At 44.4% G+C, this 20711-nt stretch overlaps 1 protein-coding gene across 1 annotated transcript in view; it reads right to left on the minus strand.

Moving 5' to 3' along the window:
* Window positions 1–20711, minus strand: part of LOC118386534 (serine-rich adhesin for platelets-like) — a 42286-nt gene that overhangs the window by 15838 nt on the left and 5737 nt on the right. The window contains exons 6-8 of the mRNA XM_052521806.1: window positions 16812–16954; window positions 7911–7996; window positions 7358–7409 (exon numbers count right to left, since the gene is read on the minus strand). The gene's annotated coding sequence lies outside the window, so the exon portion shown is untranslated. The remainder of the gene's footprint in view (window positions 1–7357; window positions 7410–7910; window positions 7997–16811; window positions 16955–20711) is intronic.

Here is a 20711-nt window from a genome sequence, read left to right on the forward strand (position 1 = left end):
AATACATACAGGTGAACACATACAGGTGAACACATACAGGTGAACACATACAGGTGAACACATACAGGTGAATACATACAGGTGAACACATACAGGTGAACACATACAGGTGAACACATACAGGTGAATACATACAGGTGAACACATACAGGTGAACACATACAGGTGAACACATACAGGTGAACACATACAGGTGAACACATACAGGTGAATACATACAGGTGAACACATACAGGTGAACACATACAGGTGAACACATACAGGTGAACACATACAGGTGAACACATACAGGTGAATACATACAGGTGAATACATACAGGTGAACACATACAGGTGAACACATACAGGTGAACACATACAGGTGAACACATACAGGTGAATACATACAGGTGAATACACATACAGGTGAATACACATGTGAACACATACAGGTGAACACATACAGGTGAATACACATACAGGTGAATACACATACAGGTGAACACATACAGGTGAATACATACAGGTGAATACATACAGGCGAACACATACAGGTGAATGCACATACAGGTGAATACATACAGGTGAACACATACAGGTGAACACATACAGGTGAACACATACAGGTGAATACATACAGGTGAACACATACAGGTGAATACATACAGGTGAACACATACAGGTGAACACATACAGGTGAACACATACAGGTGAACACATACAGGTGAACACATACAGGTGAATACATACAGGTGAATACATACAGGTGAATACATACAGGTGAACACATACAGGTGAATACATACAGGTGAACACATACAGGTGAACACATACAGGTGAACACATACAGGTGAATACATACAGGTGAATACATACAGGTGAATACATACAGGTGAACACATACAGGTGAACACATACAGGTGAACACATACAGGTGAACACATACAGGTGAACACATACAGGTGAACACATACAGGTGAACACATACAGGTGAACACATACAGGTGAATACACACAGGTGAACACATACAGGTGAACACATACAGGTGAATACACATGTGAACACATACAGGTGAACACATACAGGTGAACACATACAGGTGAACACATACAGGTGAACACATACAGGTGAATACACATGTGAACACATACAGGTGAACACATACAGGTGAACACATACAGGTGAACACATACAGGTGAACACATACAGGTGAATACATACAGGTGAATACATACAGGTGAATACATACAGGTGAATACATACAGGTGAATACATACAGGTGAACACATACAGGTGAATACATACAGGTGAATACATACAGGTGAATACATACAGGTGAACACATACAGGTGAACACATACAGGTGAACACATACAGGTGAACACATACAGGTGAACACATACAGGTGAATACATACAGGTGAATACATACAGGTGAACACATACAGGTGAACACATACAGGTGAATACACATACAGGTGAACACATACAGGTGAACACATACAGGTGAACACATACAGGTGAATACATACAGGTGAATACATACAGGTGAACACATACAGGTGAACACATACAGGTGAACACATACAGGTGAATACATACAGGTGAATACATACAGGTGAATACATACAGGTGAACACATACAGGTGAACACATACAGGTGAACACATACAGGTGAACACATACAGGTGAACACATACAGGTGAACACATACAGGTGAATACATACAGGTGAACACATACAGGTGAACACATACAGGTGAATACACATACAGGTGAACACATACAGGTGAACACATACAGGTGAACACATACAGGTGAATACATACAGGTGAATACATACAGGTGAACACATACAGGTGAACACATACAGGTGAATACATACAGGTGAACACATACAGGTGAATACATACAGGTGAATACATACAGGTGAATACATACAGGTGAATACATACAGGTGAACACATACAGGTGAATACATACAGGTGAACACATACAGGTGAATACATACAGGTGAACACATACAGGTGAACACATACAGGTGAACACATACAGGTGAATACATACAGGTGAATACATACAGGTGAATACATACAGGTGAACACATACAGGTGAACACATACAGGTGAATACATACAGGTGAACACATACAGGTGAACACATACAGGTGAATACATACAGGTGAACACATACAGGTGAACACATACAGGTGAATACATACAGGTGAATACATACAGGTGAACACATACAGGTGAACACATACAGGTGAATACACATACAGGTGAACACATACAGGTGAATACATACAGGTGAATACATACAGGTGAATACATACAGGTGAACACATACAGGTGAACACATACAGGTGAATACACATACAGGTGAATACATACAGGTGAACACATACAGGTGAACACATACAGGCGAACACATACAGGTGAACACATACAGGTGAACACATACAGGTGAACACATACAGGTGAACACATACAGGTGAACACATACAGGTGAACACACACAGGTGAACACATACAGGTGAACACATACAGGTGAACACATACAGGTGAACACATACAGGTGAACACATACAGGTGAACACATACAGGTGAATACACACAGGTGAACACATACAGGTGAATACACATGTGAACACATACAGGTGAATACATACAGGCGAACACACACAGGTGAATACATACAGGTGAATACATACAGGCGAATACATACAGGTGAACACATACAGGTGAATACACATGTGAACACATACAGGTGAACACACATGTGAACACATACAGGCGAACACATACAGGTGAACACATACAGGTGAATACACATGTGAATACATGCACAGACACATTCTGCTGAAATAAAACAAACACTAATCTCCCAGCAATGTGCTTAGACTCCCCAACATAACACCAGAATACCAGCATCTTATAGTCTCTGGCACAAGAACAGGTTTTAGAAATCCACATCTCGAAAAGAAAGCACTTTACAGGAGGACAAGATGCAGAATAGCTGAAAAGCTATTGTTTCTCTCAGCAGTTAGATCGTGCCCTGCTCCAGCTTTCAATACCTTGACTATTTGCCAACTGAGAGTAATAGATGTGTTACCATGGAAATGTTCTCATTCAAATCACTTTCTATACCTGCTGCAGGTAATCACTGCTTTAAAAAACATTAAGTAAAGGTAATCACTGCATTAAAAACATTAAGTAAAGGTAATCACTGCTTTAAAAACATTAAGTAAAGGTAATCACTGCTTTAAAAACATTAAGTAAAGGTAATCACTGCTTTAAAAAACATTAAAGAAAGGTAATCACTGCATTAAAACCATTAAGGAAAGGTAATAACTGCTTTAAAAAACATTAAAGAAAGGTAGTCACTGCATTAAAACCATTAAGGAAAGGTAATAACTGCTTTAAAAAACATTAAAGAAAGGTAGTCACTGCATTAAAACCATTAAGGAAAGGTAATCACTGCTTTAAAAAACATTAAAGAAAGGTAGTCACTGCATTAAAACCATTAAGGAAAGGTAATAACTGCTTTAAAAAACATTAAAGAACAATAATCACTGCATTAAAAAACTTTGTATCATCAATTTCTCTCAGCCAATCATCAGTCATTTGGGAAAGGTATGCACTGCTTTAAAAAAACATTAAGGAAAGAACACTTGTATCTGATATCACTCACAGAGTAGGCAGCTTACTGAGTGACTAATTCTACTACTACATCATGTTCATAGCTTTCACTTTGCCAGAAGAAACAAAGCTCTACCAGATGTATCTCTAATGTAGATACATTCTGACCACTAGATGGCAATAAACACAAACTAAAAGGTTTTGCGCTCTAAAAACATGGACAGTGCATTTGGAAAGTTTTCAGACCCCTTGACGTTTTCCACATTTTGTCAAGTTACAACCTTATTCTAAAATGTATTAAATATATTTTTCTCCTCATCTCATCAATCTACACAAAATACCCCATAATGACAAAGGAAAATGTATTAAATGAAACTACTGAAATATCACATTTTCATAAGTATTCAGACCCTTTACTCAGTACTTTGTTGAAGAACCTTTGGCAGCGATTACAGCCTAGAGTCTTCTTGGGTATGACACTACAAGCTTGGCACACCTGTATTTGGGGAGTTTCTCCCATTCTTCTCTGCAGATCCTCTCAAGCTCAGTCAGGTTGGATGGGGAGTGTCGCTGCACAGATATTTTCAGGTCTCTCCAGAGATGTTCGATCTGGTTCAAGTCCGGGCTCTGGCTGGGCCACTCAAGGACATTCAGAGACTTGTCCCGAAGCCACTCCTGCATTGTTTTGGCTGTATGCTTAGGGTTGTTGTCCTGTTGGAAGGTGAACCTTCGCCCCAGTCTGAGGTCCTGTGTGCTCTGCAGCAGGTTTTCATCTCTCTGTACTTTGCTCTGTTCACCTTTCCCTCGATCCTGACTAGTCTCCCAGTCCCTGCCGCTGAAAAACATCCCCACAGCATGATGCTGCCACCACCATGCTTCACCATAGAGATGGTCCCAGGTTTCCTCCAGACGTGACGCTTGGCATTCAGGCCAAAGAGTTCAATCTTGTTTTCATCAGAGCAGAGAATCTTGTTTCTCATGGTCTGAGAGTCCTTTAGGTGCCTTTTGGAAAACTTCAAGTGGGCTGTCATGTGCCTTTTACTGAGGAGTGGCTTCTGTCTGGCCACTCTATCATAAAGGCCTGATTTGTAGAGTGCTGCAGAGATGGTTGTCCTTCTGGAAGTTTCTCCCATCTCCACAGATGAACTCTGGAGCTCTGTCAGAGTGACCATCGGGTTCTTGGTCACCTCCCTGACCAAGGCCCTTCTCCCCCGATTGCTCAGGTTGGCTGGTCGGCCAGCTCTAGGAAGAGTCTTGGTGGTTTGAAACTTCTTCCATTTAAGAATGATGGAGGCCACGGTATTCTTGGGGACCTTCAATGCTGCAGACATTTTTTGGTACCCTTCCCCAGATCTGTGCCACGAAACAATCCTGTCTCGGAGCTCTACAGACAATTCCTTCGACCTCATGGCTTGGTTTTTGCTCTGACCTGCACTGTCAACTGTGGGACAGCTGTGTGCCTTTCCAAATAATTTCAAATCAATTGAATTTACCACAGGAGGACTCCAAACAAGTTGTAGTAACATCTCAAGGATGATCAATAGAAACAGGATGCACCTGAGCTCAATTTCGAGGGTCTGAATACTGATGTTTTTTTATTTATTTATTTTTTACACATTTGCAAACATTTCTGAAAACCTGTTTTCGACTTTGTCATTATGGTGTATTGTGTGTAGATTGATGGGGATTTTTTTACAATAAGGCTGTAAAAGTAACAAAATGTGGAAAAAATTCAAGGGGTCTCAATACTTTCCGAATGCACTGTATGCCTTTGCTCAATGCCCTAATTAAATGGAATGAAAACCTTGAATCTCATCAAGTTATACCATGTAGATGAAGGAGATGTGTTGTATAGGGTTGGATAAGCTCACCTCATCTAGATGAAGGAGATGTGTTGTATAGAGTTGGATAAGCTCACCTCATCTAGATGAAGGAGATGTGTTGTGTAGGGTTGGATAAGCTCACCTCATCTAGATGAAGGAGATGTGTTGTATAGGGTTGGATAAGCTCACCTCATCTAGATGAAGGAGATGTGTTGTATAGGGTTGGATAAGCTCACCTCATCTAGATGAAGGAGATGTGTTGTATAGGGTTGGATAAACTCACCTCATCTAGATGAAGGAGATGTGTTGTATAGGGTTGGATAAGCTCACCTCATCTAGATGAAGGAGATGTGTTGTATAGGGTTGGATAAACTCACCTCATCTAGATGAAGGAGATGTGTTGTATAGGGTTGGATAAGCTCACCTCATCTAGATGAAGGAGATGTGTTGTATAGGGTTGGATAAACTCACCTCATCTAGATGAAGGAGATGTGTTGTATAGGGTTGGATAAACTCACCTCATCTAGATGAAGGAGATGTGTTGTGTAGGGTTGGATAAGATCACCTCATCTAGATGAAGGAGATGTGTCTGTATAGGGTTGGATAAGCTCACCTCATCTAGATGAAGGAGATGTGTTGTATAGGGTTGGATAAGATCACCTCATCTAGATGAAGGAGATGTGTTCTATAGGGTTGGATAAGATCACCTCATCTAGATGAAGGAGATGTGTTGTATAGGGTTGGATAAACTCACCTCATCTAGATGAAGGAGATGTGTTGTATAGGGTTGGATAAGCTCACCTCATCTAGATGAAGGAGATGTGTTGTATAGGGTTGGATAAGCTCACCTCATCTAGATGAAGGAGATGTGTTGTATAGGGTTGGATAAGCTCACCTCATCTAGATGAAGGAGATGTGTTGTATAGGGTTGGATAAGCTCACCTCATCTAGATGAAGGAGATGTGTTGTAGATAGGGTTGTGTGTAGGGTTAAACTCACCTCATCTAGATGAAGGAGATGTGTTGTATAGGGTTGGATAAGCTCACCTCATCTAGATGAAGGAGATGTGTTGTATAGGGTTGGATAAACTCACCTCATCTCACCTCATCTAGATGAAGGAGATGTGTTGTATAGGGTTGGATAAGATCACCTCATCTAGATGAAGGAGATGTGTTGTATAGGGTTGATAAACTCACCTCATCTAGATGAAGGAGATGTGTTGTGTAGGGTTGGATAAGCTCACCTCATCTAGATGAAGGAGATGTGTTGTATAGGGTTGGATAAGATCACCTCATCTAGATGAAGGAGATGTGTTGTATAGGGTTGGATAAACTCACCTCATCTAGATGAAGGAGATGTGTTGTGTAGGGTTGGATAAACTCACCTCATCTAGATGAAGGAGATGTGTTGTATAGGGTTGGATAAACTCACCTCATCTAGATGAAGGAGATGTGTAGGGTTGGATAAACTCACCTCATCTAGATGAAGGAGATGTGTTGTATAGGGTTGGATAAGCTCACATCATCTAGATGAAGGAGATGTGTTGTATAGGGTTGGATAAGATCACCTCATCTAGATGAAGGAGATGTGTTCTATAGGGTTGGATAAGCTCACCTCATCTAGATGAAGGAGATGTGTTGTATAGGGTTGGATAAACTCACCTCATCTAGATGAAGGAGATGTGTTGTATAGGGTTGGATAAACTCACCTCATCTAGATGAAGGAGATGTGTTGTGTAGGGTTGATAAACTCACCTCATCTAGATAAGACTCACCTCATCTAGATGAAGGAGATGTGTTGTATAGGGTTGGATAAGATCACCTCATCTAGATGAAGGAGATGTGTTCTATAGGGTTGGATAAGCTCACCTCATCTAGATGAAGGAGATGTGTTGTATAGGGTTGGATAAGCTCACCTCATCTAGATCGATCATCTGCTCCTTGGCTGTGTTGGTTGATCTCATCATCCTGAGATAGGAGCGAAGAAGAAAAATATGTTTCAATACAAAAATGTTGCATTCATGTTTGGATTTACCAAGATTCTGTAATTCACTTTTTGGAGGGGCAGCTAGCTAATGCAGGGCTGTGGCTGTTACTGTGAGAGGGATTTGTGTTTAAACCAATATGTTCATTTTCCCAACAGTTAATTGGTTAGACCATTATGACCTAGGGCAAAAAAAAACTTGAATATTCCCTCATTAAATTAATGGTTGGGTGATTAAAACAGATTTAATATAATTCCACAGAATTATGCATGTATGCTATTGTATAGTATTTGCATATGATTAAATACATTAACTGTGGTTAATTATATCTATAAAACATCAGACACAGCCCCTTTCCAGTCATCCGTGACCATGAACCTTCATCCCCCAGGGAATCATCCTGCTATATGTGCTCTTGGAATGATCGGAAACTGGGAACATTCAGAAAGGGAAGCTCCATCCGTTCCTACCTAGCCCCACCCACCTTGTCATCCAGCTGCTGGTATATGTCGGTGATGAGCCCCTCATATCGGCTCTTCTCCTCATCCAATAGCGGGACACGGGGCGGGGCTATGGTGTTGATCATGGGTTGAGGGTTGAGATGGAGGGAGGGGGAGAAGGAGGGAGGGAGGGTTGAGATGGAGGGAGGGGGAGAAGGAGGGAGGGTTGAGACAGAGGGAGGGAGGGTTGAGATGGAGGGAGGGGGAGAAGGAGGGAGGGGGAGGGATGGAGGGGCAGAAGGAAGGAGGGAGGGTTGAGATGGAGGGAGGGGGAGAAGGAGGGAGAGGGAGGGATGGAGGGGCAGAAGGAGGGAGGGTTGAGATGGAGGGAGGGGGAGAAGGAGGGAGGGATGGAGGGGCAGAAGGAGGGAGGGTTGAGACAGGGGGAGAAGGAGGGAGGGAGGGTTGAGACGGAGGGAGGGAGGGTTGAGACGGAGGGAGGGGAGGGATGGAGGGGGAGAAGGAGGGAGGGGAGGGATGGAGGGGGAGAAGGAGGGAGGGAGGGTTGAGACGGAGGGAGGGGGAGGGATGGAGGGGGAGAAGGAGGGAGGGAGGGTTGAGACGGAGGGAGGGAGGGTTGGAGCGGGGTAGGAGAGACGGGGAGGAGAAATGGAATGACAGAGGCGGGAGGGAGGAAGGGGGAGAGAAGGGGGAGGGAGGAGAGAGGGACGGAGGGGGCAGCAGTGGTTAGAGTGATGGACCTCAACCAAACCTGTAAATTGTGGGTTATGGAGAGGGACAGCAGGGACAGCACTGACAGATTTTAGCTCACTAAATGTGCCTACACATCCTTAAAAGAAAATGCACTAAATAAACTGTACAGAAACCTAGTTCAGAGGAGAATAATATCTGCCATCTGTGTCTACGATCCTTCCATTCCGTCTTTTATGATTTTTTAGTTGTATTGAAAAGCACTATACAATTAAAGTTATTATTATTATAAATACAACACATCCTAGCACAAACCACTAACATTTCTACAGGATAAAGTGACAGGTGATGAGGCAACTTCTTAGGGATTGGTGTCCCGTCAACAGGACAGTTGTAAATCATGCAGCGCGTTGTCAAGATCACAGATTTTAGAGAAACAACAAACGTCGGTACATATAAGTGTCTTATATCGGCTGAAAGCTTAAATTCTTGTTAATATAACTGAACTGTCCACTTTACAGTAGCTATTACTGCGAAAAAAAATGACATGTTATTGTTTGAGGAGAGCTCCTAACAACAAAACACTTTTTTCAACGCGATAGGTTTGATAAATTCACCTCTGAAGGTGAAATGTGTACTTACATTCTGAAATACTGCACTGATTTATCATCCAAAGGATCCCAGAGATAACATGAAGTGTCATTTTGTTAGATAAAATCATTTTTCACGTCCTAAAAAGGTCCATATAGCATGCACAATCTATTTTGTATTTCCACTCGTTCAATTTGCAAAGTAAGGAATCTGTAAAAATCATACCCTAAATGTTGTTTGAACGAGTCAAATCACATCTCTATTCCTCAGATATCCTAGAAGGTAACAAGACTTCACTATTTCATTAGGGGTGTAGTATATCCTATAGGACACCATATTTGGTCAGAGAGCGAAGCCTTCATGGCACGTAGATGACGGAGGTGGCCATCACTTGAAGGACTGTATTTTTGTCAAATAAGCACCAATCGGGGTCAAACAAAGCTAGCTAGATAGCCGAAACCCCGCCTCAGTCACAAAATGTAGGTGCAAACCTTTTGCGACAGCATGCCTTTTCCTTTTGGACACAACGTATAAGAATATTCAGAGTTATGAAGTTATGAAAACTGGTTGTTTTGCAAATGTTGAACTTATAATCTGGCTACTAATACTTGGAAAGCTAAATCCAAGTATACAGATTTGATGATAATTCTTGCAGAAAAAAGGGAATATGAATGCGAATGTCCCCTTCACGATTTGCCCAAATGTACCTGGGGACTTAGTATTCTTGTTCACACATTTGTCAAGTTATCCATCTGAAACGTTGCACATACATTGCTGCCATCTTGTGGACACTATCGGAATTACAACCAGAGTGATGGCTATAACTATGACCTTTCTCTTGCATTTCAAAGATGGTGGTAGAAAAAGACTGGTTGGTTTTTTCTTTGTATTTTCTTCAACCAGATCTCATGTGTTATATTCTCCTACATTCACATTTCCACAAACTTCAAAGTGTTTGCTTTCAAATAGTACCAAGAATATGCGTAGCGTTGCTTCAGGTCCTGAGCTACAGGCAGTTAGATATGGGTATGTCATTTTAGGCGAAAATTGAAAAAAAGAGACAGTGGGGAGGACAGAGACAGTGGGGAGGAAGAGTTACGAGAGGACAGAGAGAGTGGGGAGGAAGAGTTACGAGAGGACAGAGACAGTGGGGAGGAAGAGTTACGAGAGGACAGAGAGAGTGGGGAGGAAAAGTTACGAGAGGACAGAGAGAGTGGGGAGGAAGAGTTACGAGAGGACAGAGAGTGGAGAAGAGTTACGAGAGGACAGAGAGAGTGGGGAGGAAGAGTTACGAGAGGACAGAGTACGAGAGGACAGAGACAGGGGAGGAAGAGTTACGAGAGGACAGAGAGAGTGGGGAGGAAGAGTTACGAGAGGACAGAGAGAGTGGGGAGGAAGAGTTACGAGAGGACAGAGAGTGGGGAGGAAGAGTTACGAGAGGACAGAGAGAGTGGGGAGGAAGAGTTACGAGAGGACAGAGAGAGTGGGGAGGAAGAGTTACGAGAGGACAGAGAGAGTGGGGAGGAAGAGTTACGAGAGGACAGAGAGAGTGGGGAGGAAGAGTTACGAGAGGACAGAGAGAGTGGGGAGGAAGAGTTACGAGAGGACAGAGACAGTGGGGAGGAAGAGTTACGAGAGGACAGAGAGAGTGGGGAGGAAGAGTTACGAGAGGACAGAGACAGTGGGGAGGAAGAGTGGGGAGGAAGGAAGAGTTACGAGAGGACAGAGAGAGTGGGGAGGAAGAGACGAGAGGACAGAGACAGTGGGGAGGAAGAGTTACGAGAGGACAGAGAGAGTGGGGAGGAAGAGTTACGAGAGGACAGAGACAGTGGGGAGGAAGAGTTACGAGAGAGACAGTGGGGAGGGACAGAGGAGAGAGAGGGGAGGAAGAGTTACGAGAGGACAGAGACAGTGGGGAGGAAGAGTTACGAGAGGACAGAGAGAGTGGGGAGGAAGAGTTACGAGAGGACAGAGAGAGTGGGGAGGAAGAGTTAGTGGGGAGGAAGGACAGAGAGAGTGGGGAGGAAGAGTTACGAGAGGACAGAGAGAGTGGGGAGGAAGAGTTACGAGAGGACAGAGAGAGTGGGGAGGAAGAGTTACGAGAGGACAGAGAGAGTGGGGAGGAAGAGTTACGAGAGGACAGAGAGAGTGGGGAGGAAGAGTTACGAGAGGACAGAGAGAGTGGGGAGGAAGAGAGAGGACAGAGACAGTGGGAGGAAGAGAAGAGTTACGAGAGGACAGAGAGAGTGGGGAGGAAGAGTTACGAGAGGACAGAGACAGTGGGGAGGAAGAGTTACGAGAGGACAGAGAGAGTGGGGAGGAAGAGTTACGAGAGGACAGAGACAGTGGGGAGGAAGAGTTACGAGAGGACAGAGACAGTGGGGAGGAAGAGTTACGAGAGGACAGAGAGTGGGGAGGAAGAGTTACGAGAGGACAGAGACAGTGGGGAGGAAGAGTTACGAGAGGACAGAGACAGTGGGGAGGAAGAGTTACGAGAGGACAGAGAGAGTGGGGAGAAGAGTTACGAGAGACAGAGACAGTGGGGAGGAAGACAGAGACAGTGAAGGGAGAGGACAGAGAGAGTGGGGAGGAAGAGTTACGAGAGGACAGAGAGAGTGGGGAGGAAGGTGGGGAGGAAGGAGGTGGGGAGGAAGAGTTACGAGAGGACAGAGAGAGTGAAGGAGAGGACAGAAGAGTTGGGGAGGAAGAGTTACGAGAGGACAGAGGACAGAGACAGTGGGACAGAGGAAGAGTTACGAGAGGACAGAGACAGTGGGGAGGAAGAGTTACGAGAGGACAGAGAGAGTGGGGAGGAAGAGTACGAGAGGACAGAGAGAGTGGGGAGGAAGAGTTACGAGAGGACAGAGAGAGTGGGGAGGAAGAGTTACGAGAGGACAGAGAGATGGGGAGGAAGAGTTACGAGAGGACAGAGAGAGTGGGGAGGAAGAGTACGAGAGGACAGAGAGAGTGGGGAGGAAGAGTTACGAGAGGACAGAGAGAGTGGGGAGGAAGGAGAGGACAGAGGACAGAGAGAGTGGGGAGGAAGAGTTACGAGAGGACAGTTGGGGAGGAAGAGTTACGAGAGGACAGAGAGAGTGGGGAGGAAGAGTTACGAGAGGACAGAGAGAGTGGGGAGGAAGAGTTACGAGAGGACAGAGAGAGTGGGGAGGAGTGTCTGTAGCGGTGTCTGTGTCTGTAGCTGTGTCAGTGTCTGTAGATGTAACTATCTGTGTATGTAGCCGTGTCTGTAGCTTTGTCTGTAACTGTGTCTGTGTATGCAGCTGTGTCTGCAGCTGTAGCTGTGTATGTAGCTGTGTCAGTGTCTGTAGCTGTGTGTGTAGTGGTGTCTGTGTATGTAGCTGTGTTTGTAGCTGTGTATGTAGCTGTGTCTGTGTTTGTAGTTGTGTCTGTGGCTTTGTCTGTAGCTATAGCGGTGTTTGTAGATGTGACTGTAGCCGTGTCTGTGTCTGTAGCTGCGGTGGTGTCTGTAGCTGTGTCTGTAGCTGTGCCCTTGTCTGTGGCTGTCTATGTAGCTGTGTCTGTCTTTGTAGCTGTGTCTGTCGTTGGGTCGATGTCTGTAGCTGTGCCGGTGTCTATATATGCTGTGTCTGTATGTAGCTGTGTCTGTAGCTGTGTCTAATCTACAATGCAGTGTCTGAATGTGTTTTCTTAGCTGAGCTCACCCAGAGAGAGAGTGCGAAAATACACTTTCAGTCAGAAATGATGGGTAACTGTGGCAACAGTCCGTCCATCTCAAATAAAAAAAAAATAACATACACATGGTTAGCAGATGTTAATGCGAGTGTAGCGAAATGCTTGTGCTTCTAGTTCCGACAATGCAGTAATAACCAACGAGTAATCTAACTAACAATTCCTAAACTACTGTCTTATACACAGTGTAAGGGGATAAAGAATATGTACATAAGCATATATGAATGAGTGATGGTACAGAGCAGCATAGGCAAGATACAGTAGATGGTATCGAGTACAGTATATACATAAAGTGGCATAGTTAAAGTGGCTAGTGATACTTGTATTACATAAGGATGCAGTCGATGATATAGAGTACAGTATATACGTATGCATATGAGATGAATAATGTAGGGTAAGTAACATTATATAAGGTAGCATTGTTTAAAGTGGCTAGTGATATATTTACATCATTCCCGTCAATTCCCATTATTAAAGTGGCTGGAGTTGAGTCAGTGTCAGTGTGTTGGCAGCGGCCACTCAATGTTAGTGGTGGCTGTTTAACAGTCTGATGGCCTTGAGATAGAAGCTGTTTTTCAGTCTCTCGGTCCCAGCTTTGATGCCCCTGTACTGACCTCGCCTTCTGGATGATAGCGGGGTGAACAGGCAGTGGCTCGGGTGGTTGATGTCCTTGATGATCTTTATGGCCTTCCTGTAACATCGGGTGATGTAGGTGTCCTGGAGGGCAGGTAGTTTGCCCCCGGTGATGCGTTGTGCAGTCCTCGCTACCCTCTGGAGAGCCTTACGGTTGAGGGCGGAGCAGTTGCCGTACCAGGCGGTGATACAGCCCGCCAGGATGCTCTCGATTGTGCATCTGTAGAAGTTTGTGAGTGCTTTTGGTGACAAGCCAAATTTCTTCAGCCTCCTGAGGTTGAAGAGGCACTGCTGCGCCTTCTTCACGATGCTGTCTGTGTGAGTGGACCAATTCAGTTTGTCTGTGATGTGTATGCCGAGGAACTTAAAACTTGCTACCCTCTCCACTACTGTTCCATCGATGTGGATAGGGGGGTGTTCCCTCTGCTGTTTCCTGAAGTCCACAATCATCTCCTTAGTTTTGTTGACGTTGAGTGTGAGGTTATTTTCCTGACATCACACTCCGAGGGCCCTCACCTCCTCCCTGTAGGCCGTCTCGTCGTTGTTGGTAATCAAGCCTACCACTGTTGTGTCGTCCGCAAACTTGATGATTGAGTTGGAGGCGTGCGTGGCCACGCAGTCGTGGGTGAACAGGGAGTACAGGAGCGGGCTCAGAACGCACCCTTGTGGGGCCCCAGTGTTGAGGATCAGAGGGAAGGAGATGTTGTTACCTACCCTCACCACCTGGGGGCGGCCCGTCAGGAAGTCCAGTACCCAGTTGCACAGGGCGGGGTCGAGACCCAGGGTCTGGATCTTAATGACGAGCTTGGAGGTTACTATGGTGTTGAATGCCGAGCTGTAGTCGATGAACAGCATTCTCACATAGGTATTCCTCTTGTCCAGATGGGTTAGGGCAGTGTGCAGTGTGGTTGAGATTGCATCGTCTGTGGACCTATTTGGGCGGTAAGCAAATTGGAGTGGGTCTAGGGTGTCAGGTAGGGTGGAGGTGATATGGTCCTTGACTAGTCTCTCAAAGCACTTCATGATGACGGAAGTGAGTGCTACGGGGCGGTAGTCGTTTAGCTCAGTTACCTTAGCTTTCTTGGGAACAGGAACAATGGTGGCCCTCTTGAAGCATGTGGGAACAGCAGACTGGTATAGGGATTGATTGAATATCTGCACCATCAGCTAATGCAGTGTGCTCTGGTGGATGACACAGCTAGAATGTTATGTGGCATTCCATCTCTCTCCACACTCCCTCCCTTTTGGTTCCAGGTCGAACCCTTTTGAGTTAAATGTAGAACCAAAAAGGGTTATCCTATGGGGAAAGCCAAATAACCCCTTTGAGTTAAATGTATAACCAAAAAGGGTTATCCTATGGGGACAGCCAAACAACCCTTTTGAGTTAAATGTATAACCAAAAAGGGTTATCCTATGGGGACAGCCAAATAACCCTTTTGGAAAAAAAATTTTTTGTAAGAGTGTAGCCTCCACAATGGAGAACTCTGACCATAATGGTCTTCCCATGTGGAAGGGGTAAATAGTGTCCCCCGTTTGGGAGAATCAACAATCTGTTTTCATTATTATACATTATTTTGCAATGCAAATTGGAGATACACTGTATATATAAAAGTATGTGGACAACCTTTCAAATGAGTGGATTCGGATGTTGCTGATAGGTGTATAAAATCGAGCACACAGCCATGCAATCTCCATAGACAAACATTGTCAGTAGAATGGCCTTACTGAATTATTTTTCTTTGAAGAGCTCAGTGACTTTCAACGTGGCACTGTCATCTTTCCAACAAATCAGTTTTTCACATTTCTGCCCTGGTGAACTGTAAGTTCTGTTATTGTGAAGTGGAAACGTCTAGGAGCAGTGGGAACGCATTTCTGGAGGGATGAATCACGCTTCACAATCTGGCAGTCTGACGAACGAATCTGGGTTTGGCGGAAGCCAGGAGAACGCTACCTGACCCAATGCATAGTGGCAACTGTAAAGTTTGGTGGAGGAGGAATAATGGTCTGAGGCTGTTTTACATAGTTCGGGTAAGGCCCCTTAGTTCCAGTGAAGGGAAATATTAACCCTACAGCATACACGACATTCTAAATGATTCTGTTTCCAACTTTGTGGCAACAGTTTGGTGAAGGCCTTTCCTGTTTCAGCATGACAATGCCCCAGTCCACAAAGCAAGGTCCATACAGAAATGGTTTGTCGGTGTGGAAGCACTTGACTGGCCTGCAGAAAGCCCTGACCTTGACCCCATCGAACACGTTTGGGAGGAATTGGAACACCGACGGCGAGCCAGGCCTAATCGCCCAACATCAGTGACCTCAATAATGCTCTTGTGACTAAATGGAAGCAAGTACCTGCAGCAATGTTCCAACATCAAGTGGAAGCCTTCCCAGAAGAGAGAAGGCTGTTATAGCAGCACAGGGGGGACCAGCTCCAAATGAATTCCCATGATTTTGGAATGAGATATTCGACCAGCAGGTGACCACATACTTTTGGTGATGTAGTGTATATGTTTAATTTATATCAACCTCAATATCAAAAATACAAAAGTACTGTATCAAAGGATGCAAGGAGGAGGGCCGTGATCATGGCTACAAACCCAGCATCCAGAAAGTATATCATGATGAAGATACTGTCGTTGAAAACACAACAAGACTAAATATGTCAGTTTGTTTGACAGAAAACCTCTATCCAGGTCAGAACAGAACTCAGCCCAAACTGAGATGACAAATTGCCTGCTGCTTAAAATCCTAACATCAACCGACCTATTTATTCTAGCAAGGATTTAATTTGGAAATAACAAAGCTTGCGAAGGGGGAATAATCAGTGAGTAAATGAGAAAACTGGACACAGAATGCGTGAACGGATGAGTGGTTTGGGAAAACATCTCCAGTCCCCATCCTACCGTATTAGTGAAGTCTATTCTACACTTGTTCAGTGGCCAGGATGAACAAAACCCCTCTGGGTCATCCACATATCTTCTATATGACTTTCATTAAAACAATTTCATCAAATGAAAACAAAGCTTACAACCCCATGACCTCTGACTGTCAGTGAAGAACTTAGCGTTCATAGGACAGAAGAAGGTGGGAGATGTGTGGAAACAGTTTCTGATGCTCCCAGAGAAGATTGTGCAGTAGAGTAACTGGGTTCACAATATATTCAATTGGTTTGCGTAAATTATCATAATTTACTGTGTATGCCTTGCAGTCGAGATGTACTCATCAGAATTCTAGTCTCGTTAGACCATAATTGCTACAGCTACTCCACTTTCGTTTGTGTGCTCTCTCTCTCTCTCTGTTACCTTTTCTCCAGCTTTTGAGCTCGGTCTCCAGTTTCTGGATCATGTATTTCAGGCCTTTGGTCTTCTCCTTCTCGTACTTCTTCTTCCACTCCTCAGCTGTCAGCTCCTGGTTCACTGACACTGTGTTCTTAATGGTTTTAGCTCTGCAACATAGAGAGAGTGAAAGAGAGAATGAAAGAGCGAGAGAGAGTGTGAGAATGAAAGAGAGAGAGAGAGCGAGACAGGTTGGAATGGATGGACAGTCCATGGGTAAGGGAATTGCTTATAAAAGAGGAAAAGGTAGGATACCTCGTCAGTGGTACAACTGAACAAAACATCAATACAAAACTTAAAGATAAAATATACAAGGAAATCATTATTTGATTATGTAAAGCAGGGATCATCAACAAGATTCAGCCGTGATATCCAATTGGTAGTTACAGTCTTGTCCCATCCCTGAAACTCCCCTACGGACTCAAGAGAGGCGAGGGTCGAGAGCCGTGCCTCCTCCGAAACATGACCCTGCCAAGCCGCACTGCTTGCTTAACCCGGAAGTAAGCCGCACCAATGTGTTAGAGGAAACACTGTCCAGCTGGGAACCAAAGTCAGTTTGCAGGCGCCGGGCAACAAGGAGTCGCTATGGCGCAATGGGACAAGGAAATCCCGGCCGGCTAAACCCTCCACTGACCTGGACGATGCTGGGCCAATTGTGCACTGCCTCATGGGTCTATCGGGCAAAGCCAGCGGTGACACAGCCTGGGATTAAACCCGGGTCAAGCACAGCGATGCAGCGCCTTAGACCGCTTCGCAACTCAAGAGGCCCCCAGAACATAATTACAAATCATTTGTAGACTGCAAATTGACCGCAAGAAGCGCAAACAGATATAACATTTGACTAAAACATAAGCATTTCAAACCTTGCTTACATTTGTATATGATCACGTCTCTATTATGCAATGGGAACACTTGGGAACAGATTACCAAAATTAAAATCACTTTGAGCTGATTTACTGGTATTTTTATAGGCGCTGTATTTTTATTCATACAGCGCCTTGCAGAAGTATTCATCCCCTTGACGTTTTTCCTATTTTGTTGCATTACAACCTGTAATTTAAATCGATTGTTATTTGGATTTCATGCAATGGACACACAACATAGTCCAAATTGGTGAAGTGAAATGAAAAAAAATACTTGTTTCAAATAATTAAAACATTATTTTTTTTAGACAATAAAGTGGTGCGTGAATATGTATTCACACCCTTTGCTATAAAGCCCCTAAATAAGATCTGGTGCAACCAACTACCTTCAGAAGTCACATAATTAGGTAAATAAAGTCCACCTGTGTGCAATCTAAGTGGCACATGATCTGTCACATGATCTCAGTACATATACACCTGTTCTGAAAGGCCCCAGAGTCTGCAACACCACTAAGCAAGGGGCACCAGGAAGGCCAAGGAGCTCGCCAAACAGTACAGATTGGGGTTGGGTTATAAAAAAATATCAGAAACTTTGAACATCCCACGGAGCACCATTAAATCCATTATTAAAAAATGGAAAGAATATGGCACCACAACAAACCTGCCAAGAGAGGGCCGCCCACCAAAACTCACAGATCAGGCAAGGAGGGCATTAATCAGAGAGGCAACAAAGAGACCAACGATAACCCTGAAGGAGCTGCAAAGCCCCACAGCAGATATTGGAGTATCTGTCCATAGGACCACTTTAAGCCGTACACTCCACAAAGCTGTGCTTTACGGAAGAGTGTCCAGAAGAAATTGGTGCTCGCCAAAAGGCATGTGGGAGACTCCCCAAACATATGGAAGAAGGTACTCTGGTCAGATGAGACTAAAATTGAGCATTTTGGCCATCAAGGAAAACGCTATGTATGGCGCAAACCTAACACCTCTCATCACCCCGAGAATACCATCCCCACAGTGAAGCATGGTGGTGGCAGTATCATGCTGTAGGGATGTTATTCATCAGCAGGGACTGGGAAACTAGTCAGAATTTAAGGAATGATGATGGTGCTAAATAGGGGAAATTCTTGAAGGAAACCTGTTTCAGTCTTCCAGAGATTTGAGACTGGGACGGAGGTTCACCTTCCAGCAGGACATGACTCTAAGCATACTGCTAAAGCAACACTCGAGTGGTTTAAGGGGAAACATTTAAATGTCTTGGAATGGCCTAGTCAAAGCCCAGACCTCAATCCAATTGAGAATCTGTGGTATGACTTAAAGATTGCTGTACACCAGCAGAACCCATTCAACTTCAAGGAGCTGGAGCAGTTTTGCCTTGAAGAACGGGCAAACATCCCAGTGGCTAGATGTGCCAAGCTTATAGTCACATACCCCAAGAGACGTGCAGCTGTAATTGCTGCAAAAGGTGTCTCCAGAAAGTATTGACTTTGGGGGAGTGAATAGTTATGCATGCTAAAGTTATTTTTTTGTCTTATTTCTTGTTTGCTTCACAATTAAAAAACATTTTTCATCTTCAAATTTGTAGGCAAATAAAATTATACAAACCCCCCAAAAATACATTTGAATTCCAGGTTTAATGCAACAAAATATAAAAATGCCAAGGGTGTGAATACTTTCGCAAGCCACTGTATATATAAACTCAGCAAAACATGAAATGTCCTCTCACTGTCAACTGCGTTTATTTTCAGCAAACTTAACAAGTTCCACAGACATGTGACTAACAGAAATTTAATGTGTCCCTGTACAGGGGGGGCGGGGGGGGGGTCAAAATCAAAAGTAACCGTCAGTATCTGGTGTGGTCACCAGCTGCAATAAGTACTGCAGTGCATCTCCTCATGGACTGCACCAGATTTTCCAGTTCTCGCTGTGAGATGTTACCCCACTATTTCACCAAGGCACCTGCAAGTTCCCAGCCTGGCCGGAACGGCCCTAGCCCTCACCCTCCGCTACCAACAGGTCCCAGACGTGCTCAATGGGATTGAGGCTCTTCGCTGGCCTTGGCAGAACACTGGCATTCCTGTCTTGCTTGAAATCATGCACAGAACGAGCAGTATTGCTGGTGGCATTGTCATGCTGGAGGGTCATTTCAGGATGAGCCTGCAGAAAGGGTACCACATGAGGGAGGAGGATGTCTTCCCTGTAAAGCACAGCGTTGAGATTGCCTGCAATGACAACAAGCTCAGTCCGATGATGCTGTGACACACCGCCCCAGACCATGACGGACCCTCCACTTCCAAATCGATCCCGCTCCAGAGTACAGGCCTTGGTGTAACGCTCATTCCTTCGACGATAAAAGCGAATCCGACCATCACCTCTGGTGAGACAAAACCGCGACTCGTCAGTGAAGAGCACTTTCTGCCAGCCCTGTCTGGTCCAGCGACGGTGGGTTTGTGCCCATAGGCGACGTTGTTGCCGGTGGTGTCTGGTGAGGACCTGCCTTACAACAGGCCTACAAGCCATCAGTCCAGCCTTTCTCAGCCTATTGCGTACAGTCTGAACACTGATGGAGGGATTGTGCGTTCCTGGTGTAACTCAGACAGTTGTTGTTGCAATCTTGTCATTAATTGTTTATGGTTCATTGAACAAGCATCGGAAACAGTGTTTAACCCCTTTACAATGAAGATCTGTGAAGTTATTTGGATTTTTACGAAATATCTTTGAAAGACAGGGTCCTGAAAAAGGGATGTTTCTTTTTTTGCTGAGTTTATTCACACTGAGTATACCAAACATTAGGAAAACCTTCCTAATATTGAAAACTCAAATCGTCTGGGAATGGACTCTACAAGGTGTCGAGGCATTGCACAGGGATGCTGACCCATGTTGACTCCAATGCTTCCCACTGATGTGTGGAGTTGGCTTGATGTCTTTTGGGTGATGGACCATTCTTGATACACACGGGAAACTGTTGAGCGTGAAAAACCCAATAGCGTTGTAGTTCTTGACA

Source organism: Oncorhynchus keta, chromosome 7 (genome assembly GCF_023373465.1).
Source record: "Oncorhynchus keta strain PuntledgeMale-10-30-2019 chromosome 7, Oket_V2, whole genome shotgun sequence".
Taxonomy (NCBI): Eukaryota; Metazoa; Chordata; class Actinopteri; order Salmoniformes; family Salmonidae; genus Oncorhynchus; species Oncorhynchus keta.